Genomic DNA, 13144 nt, shown 5'->3' on the forward strand with positions numbered 1-13144 from the left:
CTGCCCCATGGCCTCCATGGTGACAAATATAAGGTCCCTCCCTTGCTGGCATGGGGAGGACCCCTCCCCAGTACACGATCACAGTATCATTACACATATCGGTCTTCAGCTAGCGGTACTTCTCCCTTCAATACCTCAATTGCGAAGGTTCGGGTGTGGAATTCTTGTAGCTCGACTCCCAGGACAAATTGTTTAGGGGTCAGGGACAACAAGTTTTCAAGTTTACTTTGTCCTTGGGACAAGTAGGCCCAACCCCCTGCAGCATGAACCCTTTGGCTTCCAGCTTACAGTATCACAATGTGGATCAAGGAAGGGAACGGATGCAGTTGAGGTAATATTTGGTCCATATGTTAATGCTGTTCGAACTTGTATTTGTGGTTCATTAATGCAAAGCTTTCATTACTTGGGTGAGCGCTGTAAGGAAATGTTCTAAGCTTGGACTGCACTGTTGAAAGTGGTCCCAGTATAAAAATGTGTACACACGTTTGCAAAGTTTACAATATGTGGCTAAGTATAATGCTCCCAGAATGCTCTCTGATTAGGTGAAAATATTTGCAGAAGCTTGAAAGCAAGATTGATGCGTCTTTGCTTTCAAATTAAATGTTCACCGAACATGCAACTTGGAAAAAAAACGTTTTGTTAAACTACTGTGAAATTTTAGGTAACAATTCTTGGAAGCACCAGCTACTAAAATATGTTGATGCATGCTAGTATCCCCCAAAAAATTCTGAATGGACAAAAAAATAAAAATAAAATCAGTGCAGCCAATTTCAACACGATTATAGGAAACATGAAATAAACAATCACTGGTAAAGACAATTGGTCTGACATTGGTAGTCGGACTTTTGGTTTTGTCAGTGCATGTCTTGTTATGACATTGTTTTGGTAAACCTTATGTTGTGGGAGCTGCCAGGCCCTCATCATTATAACAAGCATTGGGAAAAGCAATAATATTTTTCGGTCTCAATAAGCGCCCAGCCGTCTGTGTCAAACTACTTTGTGTACCAATATGCTCCTTGCAAACAAGGAGAATGCTGCCACACAAAGTGAGGGAGAGGGAGAGGGAGAGAGAATTTTAATGAAAAACAAAAAGGCCTCATTAAGGGCCCAATTCTTTAATAAAGTCACAAAGTGCACGAGTGGTATATGCCCTTGCATTAGTGCAGATTTACAGTTTTCATGAATTCACAATATTTTACAGACTTAGGCAAGGAAATCATACTATTAGAAACTAGAAAATATTTGTGGACTGCATTTTAAAATGAGCAGATACGCATGTGTAAATTTGGCTCATAAGAAAATCACTTCAGCATTTATGAGTTCACTTTCCCTCCAAATACTTTTTTCCCCAAAAGTTCAGAATTTTTATCTCTGCCCTTGTGAGGAGTACATTTCCATCCTCTCATGTCAACATCAGAACAGTGTGCGCTCTACGGGCGACAAAAATACAAAAACCCAGACTTTATGCAAGAGCATAATTCATGTATTGTGTTTACATGCAGTATGTTAACCTTTAGCATTGCAGAGTTTAACCTTGAAAAACACTATTAATGATATTTGCAATAACTGTTCATTTGCAAGGTATTGCTGCAGGCTTACTGAGTGTGTTAGGGTATGGTCACTTTCTAGGACCTTCTAGAAGCTTTCCCTGCAGCATGACTGGGTGTGGTTTGTGGGCTGAGCCAGACTCTATATAAGGGAACCAGCCCAGCTCCACATGCTCACTATTCAGAGGTCCCGGTGCACAGCAGTACCAACTTCCTGAGCTCCTGTTCTGGAGGCCTACCTTGATGTTTCAGGCCTGCCCCGCATTATATTGGTGATCCTTGAACAGGGCGGTAAGGCGGAGGTCGGGCTGGGCCCCTGACCCCATTCTCAGAGAGACTCGAGTTTTGGGCAGACTTGTGAAACTTTCAGAGTGCTCGATTCATTGCTCTCATGCAAACCTTGGCATTCAGATCGGCAACAGCTTGCGCGATCATTTCATGGCATTAGTATATTTTTGTTCGAATCGGCAGTGTGTGTGATTCATTTCCAGTATGTAAAACTTGATGTTCAGGTCGGCAACAGTGTGCGCGATCATTTCATGGCATTAGTATATTTTTGTTCGAATCGGCAGTGTGTGTGATTCATTTCCAGTATGTAAAACTTGACGTTCAGATCGGCAACAGTGTGCACGAGCATTTCATATCAATTAAAACTTTGGTGTGTAGTGTTTTTTGAAGCGCACAAATTTATCCTGAGCTTTTGGATTTTCTGTAAAGATGCTAAATTCAAAATGTGACATTCTTTGTGCATATTAAGTCCCTAGTACAATTCCTATTGTTTTCCAGTGAATGTTTCAGATACCCTTTGTCCTCATGTAAAAATGCAATGTTTGTTCTGAAACATTATTTTAGAAGGCTCTTGTATTTCTAGACAGTATGTGATATTTCATGAAAAGCTTATATGAAACATTGTATTAACCCATTGTTGATTTCTTCCAGGTACCCAGATTTCTTGAGGTCTAGTTATAGTCACTTCTTAAGTTATCCATGGTTACAGTATGAGAACTCTTAGAACCATAGTCTATTGAAAGTCAATGTTTTTATATCTTGATATTGTGTTTAACTTTTTGCTTCCTACAGGTCTCCTTCCCAGCTGTTCCCTACCTACAAGTGGATTTTTTTTTTTGGACAGGACAAGTAGACTTAAGTAGCAACCTGTCTTATGGACAAGTAGAGATTTTATTAAATTCCACACCCCAGAAGGATATTTGGACATTTTCCCTTTTGGTCGCAGTTAGACCCATTAAGGGCGCAGGAAGATCAGCGATTTTCAGCTTTATATCTCTGCTTCCTGTCATATTAACATATATAAAACTTTATTGATTTCTATTGTTACTTAATGTTTTTTTTATTTTGCAGCCTGAATGAGCAAGTCTTCAGTAATGCTGAAAGTTTCATAGGATCTCCACAATGATTTATTGGGATTTTGGACACTTGTATTGGCACTTGCATGATCATTTGTGTTCCCATTTGTTGCTGTATGGGTGCCTTTGCCAGGTCCTTTTATGCCAGTATATTCACATTTAAACAGCTGTTTTGACATAAATGCACATTTGATTTTTTGTGTACGGTTCATTGAAATTATAAATAAATCTTATTTTTTTTAAAGTGCAGCTCTGTAGCACTCTTGAGCAATTATCACCAATAAACATAAACAGAGACAGCCCAGCAAGGGAAAAAACAAAAAAAAGAAGAATAAAGTACGTAGGCTATTGTTACAGAAGTTGTTGTTAAGTGGCAAAATATTTAGTGCATGTGAAAAGCACCCCCAAGTACCAAATGTACGTTCTCCTAAAGATGTCTGGAATCAGAGGGAAGACCACCACGCAAGTAGAGAGAAAGGGAGGAGGGTGAGTATGCGTGTCCTTAATGTGTTTGAAAGAAGGAATAGAAAAATTAATTAACTATTTAGCTAGCTCGATTCCTGTACATTGGGCGCCATTGTGGCCCCCTGGCCTCTATTTAAGAAATCTGTATATTTTATTTTTTGCTTTGAATAATAATGCAATGGATAACAATCGGTCTGATTCACACAGATTATGCTGCAATTCACTACCCTGGTACTTTTGAGATCTAGTAGTAAACCACACTTACTCTTAAAAACCGGGAGTAAGGTAAGAGTTCTACAAGAATAAGCCAGACATAGAAAATCTATATGAATCAGACCAATGAGTTTTCAAGTGAATGTCCAGGACAAGGCAAACTGATTTGCCAGTTTGCTCCATCTACATCAAAACACCAAGCGGTTTATATGGTACTGTTAAAGAAAAGAAGGTTCTTAAGTAATACAGGGTAAATGAATAGACATGCAAAGAGCAATGGATTGTCACAGCCAAACGATTATCCCAAAGAGGGCACTAACTAAATGGGCTCTGGCACTGAAGCATCAAATACATACCTGAAGGCATTTCTCCAAGAAGAGACCAATGTCTGATTGGACCTTAGTGCCCAATAGTAAACAGACAATTTAACTTGTTCGTTTGAATATACCAGTTCTGTAAACTTGATAAACCTTACTCTACCAACCCACCTCTGTGCCATAATTTGGAGTGTTTTTCATTCCTCCATCAAATGTCGTCTATAGCGCAGCTAATTAACTATGTAATGTTAAGGCAACACTGATCTCATGATTACAAGAATTCCCTGTAAGTAAGTGTTGGTCATGTGCCAACAACCAACTGATGAGAAGGTGTGATGAACTGCTAACTGCGAGTAAGCAGCCTCCAAGCATTTTACTTTAAATTAAATGTATAAACAAATGCTTAAAAAAGTGATCTTACACTCTGAAAGGGAATGATGTAGGAAGAATGAACAGGGGAGACTGGAAATAAAATAAAGAGTTTTAAGAAAAATGCTAAGCAGTAACAGTTTTAATGTTGCCAGTGGGCCAGGAAAAACTGAATTGCCACTGTTGCTGTCTAACGTTAATCAAGACATTGCTTAATAAGAATTACTGTCACAATGTTTTACAAGAAAACAGCTGGAGCATCCTGGCAGATATGTACTACAGTGAATGTGATTTCATTTATTAAAAGAGTATGCTTTTTATGGAGTTCCTAAATTTTCTGAGACAGGTACCTAGTTGTTTTTTTTATTATTATTATTTAAATTGAAAATAGAAGAGTTAAGAAAATACCATTATCAAGATGTCTAGCAGTGTTCAGAATAAAACGAGTATATAATAGGGGGCTCTAATTAAATACTACTGGGCAAAAAAACACCTACATGCTAAAGATCATAGACAATGCAGCACACAATGCATTTTGCTTTAACTCATTCCATTGTTAGGAGAAAGAAATTACGTTAATTCTAACATGGAAGGACTGCCACTACCCATTGAATGCACCAAAACATTCAATGTATTTCCCCAAATCTATGCAGCAATATTAGGTAAATCAACTCTGTACTAATGAAAAATAAGTACAATATTAACAAATAAATATTTAAATAAATCAGTGAAAATTGTAGTGTCAGACATGATGTTAGGCAATACAGGCCATTTATGTTGGAAACTGAGCCAAAATAAGTTAACTAAATAAGTCAAAAAGTTAAAATAGCCAAAATAAGGTATATAAAATAAAGACAAGGTGTGCTAGGGATGGCAGAGATGCATTCGGCAAAATAAATTATCACAGATGCTGATGTCCTAAATAAAATTAGTGATTTGGGGGAACTGGGAGACAGGACATGCTAACTCAGTAGATATTAAAAATGTTCAATGAAATAGTTCTAGTGTCCGTAAAAACAGACAAAATACAAAAAGATTCAGAGGGTGGAGACCTTTAGCGTACACGTGAATTAAACGGAGACACTCGGAACATAGATTAAAAACACAAATCTTAGATCATTACTGGGCATGAGAGACCGCTCAGGCATTCAAATGATAAAGAAGGCATTGGCAATGCCACTAGGTCTGGCTTATAGCTGGAAGTTCCTTTTCAGCTACTAGTAAATATGGGTACTGAATACCTTATCATACAAGCGCTCATCTTTACTGTTCCATGGGGAGTAGGGTCAAGACTGATACGCATATGGCTGGATCCAAACTGGAATGGCATGGCTAGCAAAATAAACTGATGGATTAAACCCAGATCTGCGACTGGGGGCGAATGTTTGATTTGTTCTGCATTCCATCCCCCATCTGTTCTTTTGCAATGAAAAAAGTGTCACCTCACAACTTAAGAATGACCTAAATCACCAGCTGGAGTCAGGGTAACAGAAAACCCTGAATAAATGTCAACTTCAGTAGGTGGGTACAAAAGGTAATAGGCACAATATCTGTAAAACAAGTTAAAGACGTAGGACCCTGGGTTTTATAACACCATAGAGTAAATATCCCAACAGACATCCATCTCAATAATAATATGGTAAAACTGACTACCTTCTCTAGACCTACGGACTTCCTTTATTCTGAAACTGGCTCGTATATTATCACATATAGCAACTTGTGATTGTTTTTTTAATGCTGTACGCCATTGATTAGGCAGTAGAGAAGGCTGCATAACTACCATCCAGGACACCTCTGTTGGACCTGTCAAAATGGTGCACCAATTAGCCAGACAAGCCTTTTAACTGGGTACAAACCCAAACCAACTTAAATTATAAAATGTAAGTTGCACAAAGTACAACATCCTTACGGTCTGCAGTCTTTTTAGCAAACTATAGATTAGAATATTTAATGTTACTATCAGACACTATTCAATTTGGACGCAAATGTGTTGCACGTTGATTTAAAAAAAAATATATATATATATATATATATATATATATATATATACATACACACACACACACACACACACACACACACACACACATACATATTCTTTTGAACATGCATGCATGCTATGTCATAATACCTGCTGCAGGAATCATATTTTCTAAACCAAATCAGCATACAAGATACTGAAATGTATTTGTGGTTTAGCTATGTGCGCTTTCATTGGTTAGCCTACAGATGAAGGGGAATGCTGGGGCAATCTGCCCCAACATGAGAATTCACTCTCAAAACTATGCAACAACGATTCTAAACGGTGTGACATGAAGGCTAAATGGTGCAACAGCGAGCAAAGACCTTACAAAACTCCCCCCACCCCCCAAAACTGTTGTAGTTGTCACTGTGGAGTTTTCGCAGAAAGTGCAGCTGAATATAGTGCCAAAATGGAAACTGACTGGAAACTCACGGTGCAAGAAACCACAGCAAGGCTTACCTGAAGACGAAAATCTGATTATTGCTGCGTGGTCAGTACAGCTTTAATGTGGTTACTTTATTGGCACCGTAGGCAGAACTAATCCTGTCAGTGATTAAGGAAACTATTTATTAAAATACTACTAGCCTATTTAAATGGTTCTGTTCACATAGTGTGTATGGGATGGAATTTGAAATGAGGACAATCCAACTTAATAGGATTAGGCAGATTGCACTTCTTAAAACACTAAACCTGATTCAAAAAACAGCTTGTTGCATTTTTGAGATTTCAGAGATGTATCCTGCTTTTTGTACAGAAAACGTGAACCGTCAATCGATTCTACGTTAGCCACTATTAACTTCAACCAGCATATAATCAAAGGTACAGGGACAGCTAGATATAAAACAAAAATCACATTATAAGAAAATAAACTAATGGCAAGATTGATTTCATCATACCACATAAATATCATGCAACAAACTACTACTGTGAATGTAATATCACACATTCTAGATACCTAGCTGTGTAGTACTCTTTTCATCAGCATCAGAAGGATTAATAAAAACTGAAATGGCCTTAAAGAGACTTGAACTGGAGAGTTTATGTAGATTCTGCTGTCAAGCTTCAAACTACAAACTTACATTGGTATATAGTTAAAAAGCAATACATGGAGATAAAGTGGGACGAACATTTCTCAACTCCAGGTGACAAATGCAAAGCAGGCCAAACATCTCATTGCTGCATCTCTTTAGGATTTAACAGCTTTACAATAATCAAACATATGTTCAGACACCTGTAGCCTTGACAGTCTAAAGAGACTAGTACACAAACAGTGTTCTATCAAACACCTGGATCAGATTATACTAGCAGCTGCCAAGGGACAAATCTCAGTATGCCTGCTGTCACCCAACCTGCACAGTCCCAGCTGACCTGCTGCTGTACCTACCAGAAATAGCTGCTTCAGTTGGGATGCAGTATTAACTTTATGAGGAGATCCAATTGCAGTTGCTGTCTGTTGGTTAAAGTGCTGCTTCTATGTTCCACTACTGGTCAACAAGAAGAGTGCTGTTGTTCTCTCAGGTAAGTTTTCCCGTCAGGAAGTCAACAGTGCTGTTGTGCAAGTGCTTTACTGCCAGGACCACACAGCCTACACCTGACAAAAAATAAGAACGCATTGATACTGATTAGGCCAAAATATTAGGTGTGATCTGTCTACTGTCATATCAGAGGCATTATTTTCCAGACAGATGTCATTTTAAGTGGAAAAAGGGCCCTACTAGCTTTTTGATTTACATCAAGTGCAAGAGGGGCATGAATATGAAAGGCAGGAAATTAAATTATACCATGGAACCCACTGACATTAAAAAAAAAAAAAAAAACACATCGGTGAAAACAGCAGTATCGACAGACGCAACCAAGCACATAACACCAGAAAAATTCGTAACACGATCTAGACAAGCGTTAAACAATACATCCCATCACTAATCACAACATAAGTCTACACCAACGCAGGCCGCAACAGCCCACGACAGTTTGCATCTAAATATCACAAACCACAATCAAATACAATAGTAACAGCCCTGTTTGATTTCAGTCAACGAGCATCTCAGAACAGTGGAATGCATCCATGTTCTAAAACAGCTCCAGGAAGCGTGAAAACGATAAAAGCGAATTTTTCAAAACCTCTCAAAATGATGTGATTACGTTAACCTGATGCAGTGTCATCTCAAAGTCCAAGTGAATGGGCGAGTGAGATTGGTATGGTTTCGGGTAATGCCTGCCACCATCAAATGTAGACCTCCCCTTTTAGTCTGGGAGAAGGCACACCAAAAAGTTCCCAGACAAGCTGTACTATTACACATGAAACATTCCTCGCCCTAAACATCTAACCACAAGAACTAACGCTCCACCACCAACTCTCTTTACCTGCGGGCAACTTAAACAACCCTGGGTGCGGGGCCTGCTGTCATTGCGAAGTGTGCTACGCTGCTACACTACACAACCAATGATACTACCATTGACATAAACTCGCTAAATAAAAGTGAAAGTTCTCTGTGGCTTTTATATTTATAAACCAATACACTTGCGCCAGTTACAAAAACTGCAGAACGAAGTAGATTGTGGAGGGTTTAAAGAAATAAATTAATGTTTCACTCGTGGACACAATTCCTCTAGGACATAGATATGGCCATTTCAGTTACAATTCAAGAACATTTATCGGAGAAAGAAGACCAGTGAGCTACTGATTCTGGTATCCATGTCTGTTAATCGCCTTTTATCAAAGCACCTTTGCAACTCCTATTAGCCGCTAAACTCCGCCAGCAACCCGAGATCCACTAAGCAACAGCTAATGTCGCCAAAACCTACCTGCGCCAGATGTAAAGTTATATAAGTTCATCCTCGAGGAACACATTTCATTAGTAATGCGGATATACTGCTTACTTCGGGACTTAATAAAAACAGCTCTGAAGACTCATCCGACTGTACAAAAACGAGTGTGGTCACTTTTTCGGCCTTCAGCCATCTCCTAAAACAGTTAATTGTGAATATGGACACTCCCACCATCTCCGTCACACACATAAGGCAGCACATGCGTTGATAAACACTACTGTTCACCACATGTTTGTTCTATTTCTTTCGTTACTGGTCAATCGGTGCACAAGTCCGGTGTACCCCGCTTTACAGTCGTATGTACAGCATTTTGATCAAGATGTTTCGGCGACTGCACTAAGTACACGTCGAGTGTGAGTATTGTAAATTCCATAATTATAAAAACATTTAAAACTACCCAAAAGTAGACCGTGACATGGACGAAGGCATCTTTATACACAAGGAAACAATACTTCCCTAACTTAGGGTGTAGACGTCTGGGAGTCTGCGAGTAGTTTGGTCGTTTCACAGGGATAACGTCCATGTAGCTAACTCTCCCATCCCTCATCTCTAAAGTGAATAGAGAGGGTACACCTGCATGGGCACTGTGAAACACATCCGGGTCTGACCTCCCTCTCGCTCCACCTGTACAAGAGAGTAGCAGTAACACTCACCGAACTCATAGTGGCACCGGGCGGAGGCACAGGCCTTGAGTGAGAGCCTGGCCAGACAGGAATTCCAGGCGGTCGGCCTGAACCCTGCGCACACAGGGACGCTCACAACAGCGCCTGTCCAAGATATAGCTCGGAGAAAATAACCCAGGACTGGGTGGGAGTGGAGAAGTCCGAAGTGGGCTCCAGCAGTCGCCACTGCGGCCGCACGGGGTTGGGGCAGGGAGAGAGCCTGGGACCGGGCGGGGAGTCGCTGAGGAGGAGGTGACGCGCCCTTGCGGAGTTACGACCGGGTGGCTTTCGGCTAGGTGATGGCGCCACATCAGCCGCTGCTGGATCATTAGTGAGTGCACTGTAAAGCTCAGCCTACCTTTGTGCGACGTGCGGGTTTACTTAATAGCATTCACGGGAGCCACTCGAGTCATTGGTGTGTCCTGGTGACTCTGGCCTGGGCGCTGGCACACTTCGGCGAACAGCCTGCCCTGGCCGCAGTTAGCTGCGGCCTGCGGTCAGTGTTGCCAGGTCTCAAACCTAAAACAAGCAGTTTCCCTTGAAAACAAGCCCAAACAGGCTCAAAACTATAAAAGAAGCCCGAAACAAGCCACGCTCCTAAACATCACTGCAAAGGAGCCTGCAATGAAGTATTCGCATTTAAGTTTAAAATAGAAGCGTTTTTTCTTGTTTGTGAATGCACTAAATGTCTGTTACTATTTGCACAAATCTCATTTCAAGTTGGGTAAACTAGGGATTAACAGTAGCGGAAGTAGCTTTGCTTCCATTATGTGATGCATTTTTTACAAAATTAACGATAATTGAATATGAGTATGTTTTACATTCATATCCTCTTAAGTCAGCCGTTTTTCTGTAAAAAAGCGATTGAAATAAAAGACTATTACCATATTAACCTGGGATCCGTTTTCTTAGCCTAAATAGAAATACTACCAATCTAAGATGGCCGCCACGTTGGGCTGCTGTCCTTTTTTAATTTCAATCATTCTGTTACTAGCTCCTTTATTCTGTCGGACAGTTGGCCGCAAGATCCACATATGCTATGCCAATGATTGGCTGAAATCTTCCAAGTCCGTTTCCTATTGGGTGGCTGGAGGCTCACTCTCAAAAGACACTCACTCAAGCGCATGAATAAGAGTAAGGGTTTAAAGTAATCCATGAACAAAGAAGCAACAAAGCACATTAAAATGCGGGCTTGAAAAATTATAAGTGAAACGAACGCTAAAGAAGCCAAGGGCGCTTTTGGCAACAGTGTGAATTGAACAGAAGCCAGTAACTGAGTACTTCCCCGACTCACTCACATTGAAACCCTGCCCATTGAATAAGTGTTGCAAGTCTTGAATATTCTCACCCAGCAGTTTTGAAAAAGATAAGACTGAGCTATAAACCAAAATATCGTGGTCGATGTAATTGCTTCTTTTAAAGGGAGCTGGGGGCTTGAAGAGAAAGGTAAAAACATTTTGACATTAAAAAAAATCTGAAGTCTCCCCCCAAATCGCATACATACCAATACACCCAATTCAGACGGGCGACTCCCAACTTCTTGCATAGAAAATGGCTTTAATTTGGCTGCTTCCCGCCTGAAATTGCCTCTGCTTTAATAGAAGTTGATGGAGGAAAGAAATTCTCCTATTTAAAAAAAAAAATCTTCCACTTTCATGTTCTAAAATGTTGGAATGTATGGAATCGGTAATGTTGACATGTCTATAATAAATGTGAAATTATTGTCAAAGCATAGATTTTTATTTTTTGCAAAATATGTTTCCAAACTTAAATTTTGCATTAGATGCAGAAAATAATGGAACAAAGTAAGGATAAGGCTGGGGCGTTGACTCCCCACTGTGTGTTCTATGTATTCTGCAAAGGTATGTTGGTCCACATGGTGTCAATCTTACCTGCCATAGTTTGGAAACAAATAATTGCAAGATATACAAAAAAGAGGGAATGTATTTCACAATTAACTTGTATTGGAGAGTAATACCTCAGTGAGTTATCAATAAACTTCATTATCCCTACATTCCTTGTCCTCATCCCGGTCATTACAGCATGAGGTATATTGAAGCCAAGGTCCTTTGACCAACTAGTAGAAAAGAACAGAATGAATTAAGACAATAAGCTGCTACTGTTGTAGACTCCCATTGTAGTAACGAGACTGCTAGATTTTGGGCGGCAGCACCACCGAGTATGGGTAACTGAGTCTGACCACACACTGTGTGACACTGTTGGCCTAACCTTTCCAGCTGGCAAGCAGCACCTCACCAATACCACAGGTGAGAGGGATTTCTGGCAGCCTATCGCATGACACTCAGACTCCTCAGGGACATCGTGGTGGAGTAGATCATACCTCTTTCTCTAAATTATACAAGTCTCATGCATGCAAATACAAACAGAAGCAGGCTCTTGGTTCAATATATATTTTAGTGAAGCAACTGCAGTCTACGTAAAAAGGCATGAATTGTGGTTTGAGGATAATGAAACACAGGGTTATTACAGCACTGACCAGGAAAGTGAAACACAAGAAGTCATAATAGTGTCCCTAATATCCCTGCCTACACTACTAAGTTTCTACACAAGAGAACGCAGCAGTGGTAGCCCTAATCCACCCTTCTGGTCCCAAAAGGAAAGCCAACCCCATACCTGCGTTCAGAGGTGAAGAAGAGGTATGTTGGTCTGCTGGGAGTTCTCCTATGTAGACGAAGAGAAACCAAAGGATTTCAACAGAAATTGCGACAACGTGGATCATGAGATGGCAAGCTGGATAGAATGCCCCCAATAACCTGGTGTGGGCAGTGTGATGTTTTTAATAACATATCTGCTATTCAAAGAACTGCCCTGATGTGTCAACACATATTTTTCTGTGTAGGTTAGACAATGTACTCTTTGGACCAGCAATATCTGGTAAATATTGTGTACAGTCTTGGGTTGAACACAAGATGAAAATGTTGTTCAAAGAAATGAACAACAAATTCTGCTTGGAAGGGCAACTGACAATAGAATGAAAACCATCTCAACTAAAATGAAGCTTTGCTAAAATAATAAAAGGAATAAAAGCGCAATGTAACTAGGTGAGTGGGCACAGGCCTCAGGCCCAGGACTAAATAATGTGCCAGTGTTAATGCTAAAATAACCTCATTACACCATTCCTGCCTCCTTCTGTATATACCCAAGCCATCATTAAAGGAGTGGCAGGGGGGTCGGTGGGTGGGATGTAATGACTGTGACGAGGACAAGATGGACTAAGGATAACGAAGATTAACAATAAGTAACTGGGGCATTACCCTTACGTTCCTCGTCCCGGTCATTATATCATGAGGTATGCCAAAATCCTTTGACAAACTAGTGAATCAAGGCAATAAGC

At 40.2% G+C, this 13144-nt stretch overlaps 1 protein-coding gene across 7 annotated transcripts in view; it reads right to left on the reverse strand.

Annotated features, from left to right (window-relative positions):
* CAB39 (calcium binding protein 39) overlaps positions 1-10340 on the reverse strand; it is a 209565-nt gene extending 199225 nt beyond the window's left edge. Inside the window, exons 1-2 of one of the 7 annotated variants that reach the window (XM_069213414.1) lie at positions 10148-10340; positions 7683-7889 (exon numbers count right to left, since the gene is read on the reverse strand). The gene's annotated coding sequence lies outside the window, so the exon portion shown is untranslated. Of the gene's footprint in view, positions 1-7682; positions 7890-9780; positions 10044-10147 lie in introns of those variants that run through there. The other 6 variants (XM_069213410.1, XM_069213413.1, XM_069213415.1 and 3 more) reach the window with 6 other exon arrangements.
* Positions 10341-13144: the final 2804 nt, after the last annotated feature.

This window comes from Pleurodeles waltl, chromosome 11, assembly GCF_031143425.1.
Source record: "Pleurodeles waltl isolate 20211129_DDA chromosome 11, aPleWal1.hap1.20221129, whole genome shotgun sequence".
In the NCBI taxonomy this organism is placed as follows: Eukaryota; Metazoa; Chordata; class Amphibia; order Caudata; family Salamandridae; genus Pleurodeles; species Pleurodeles waltl.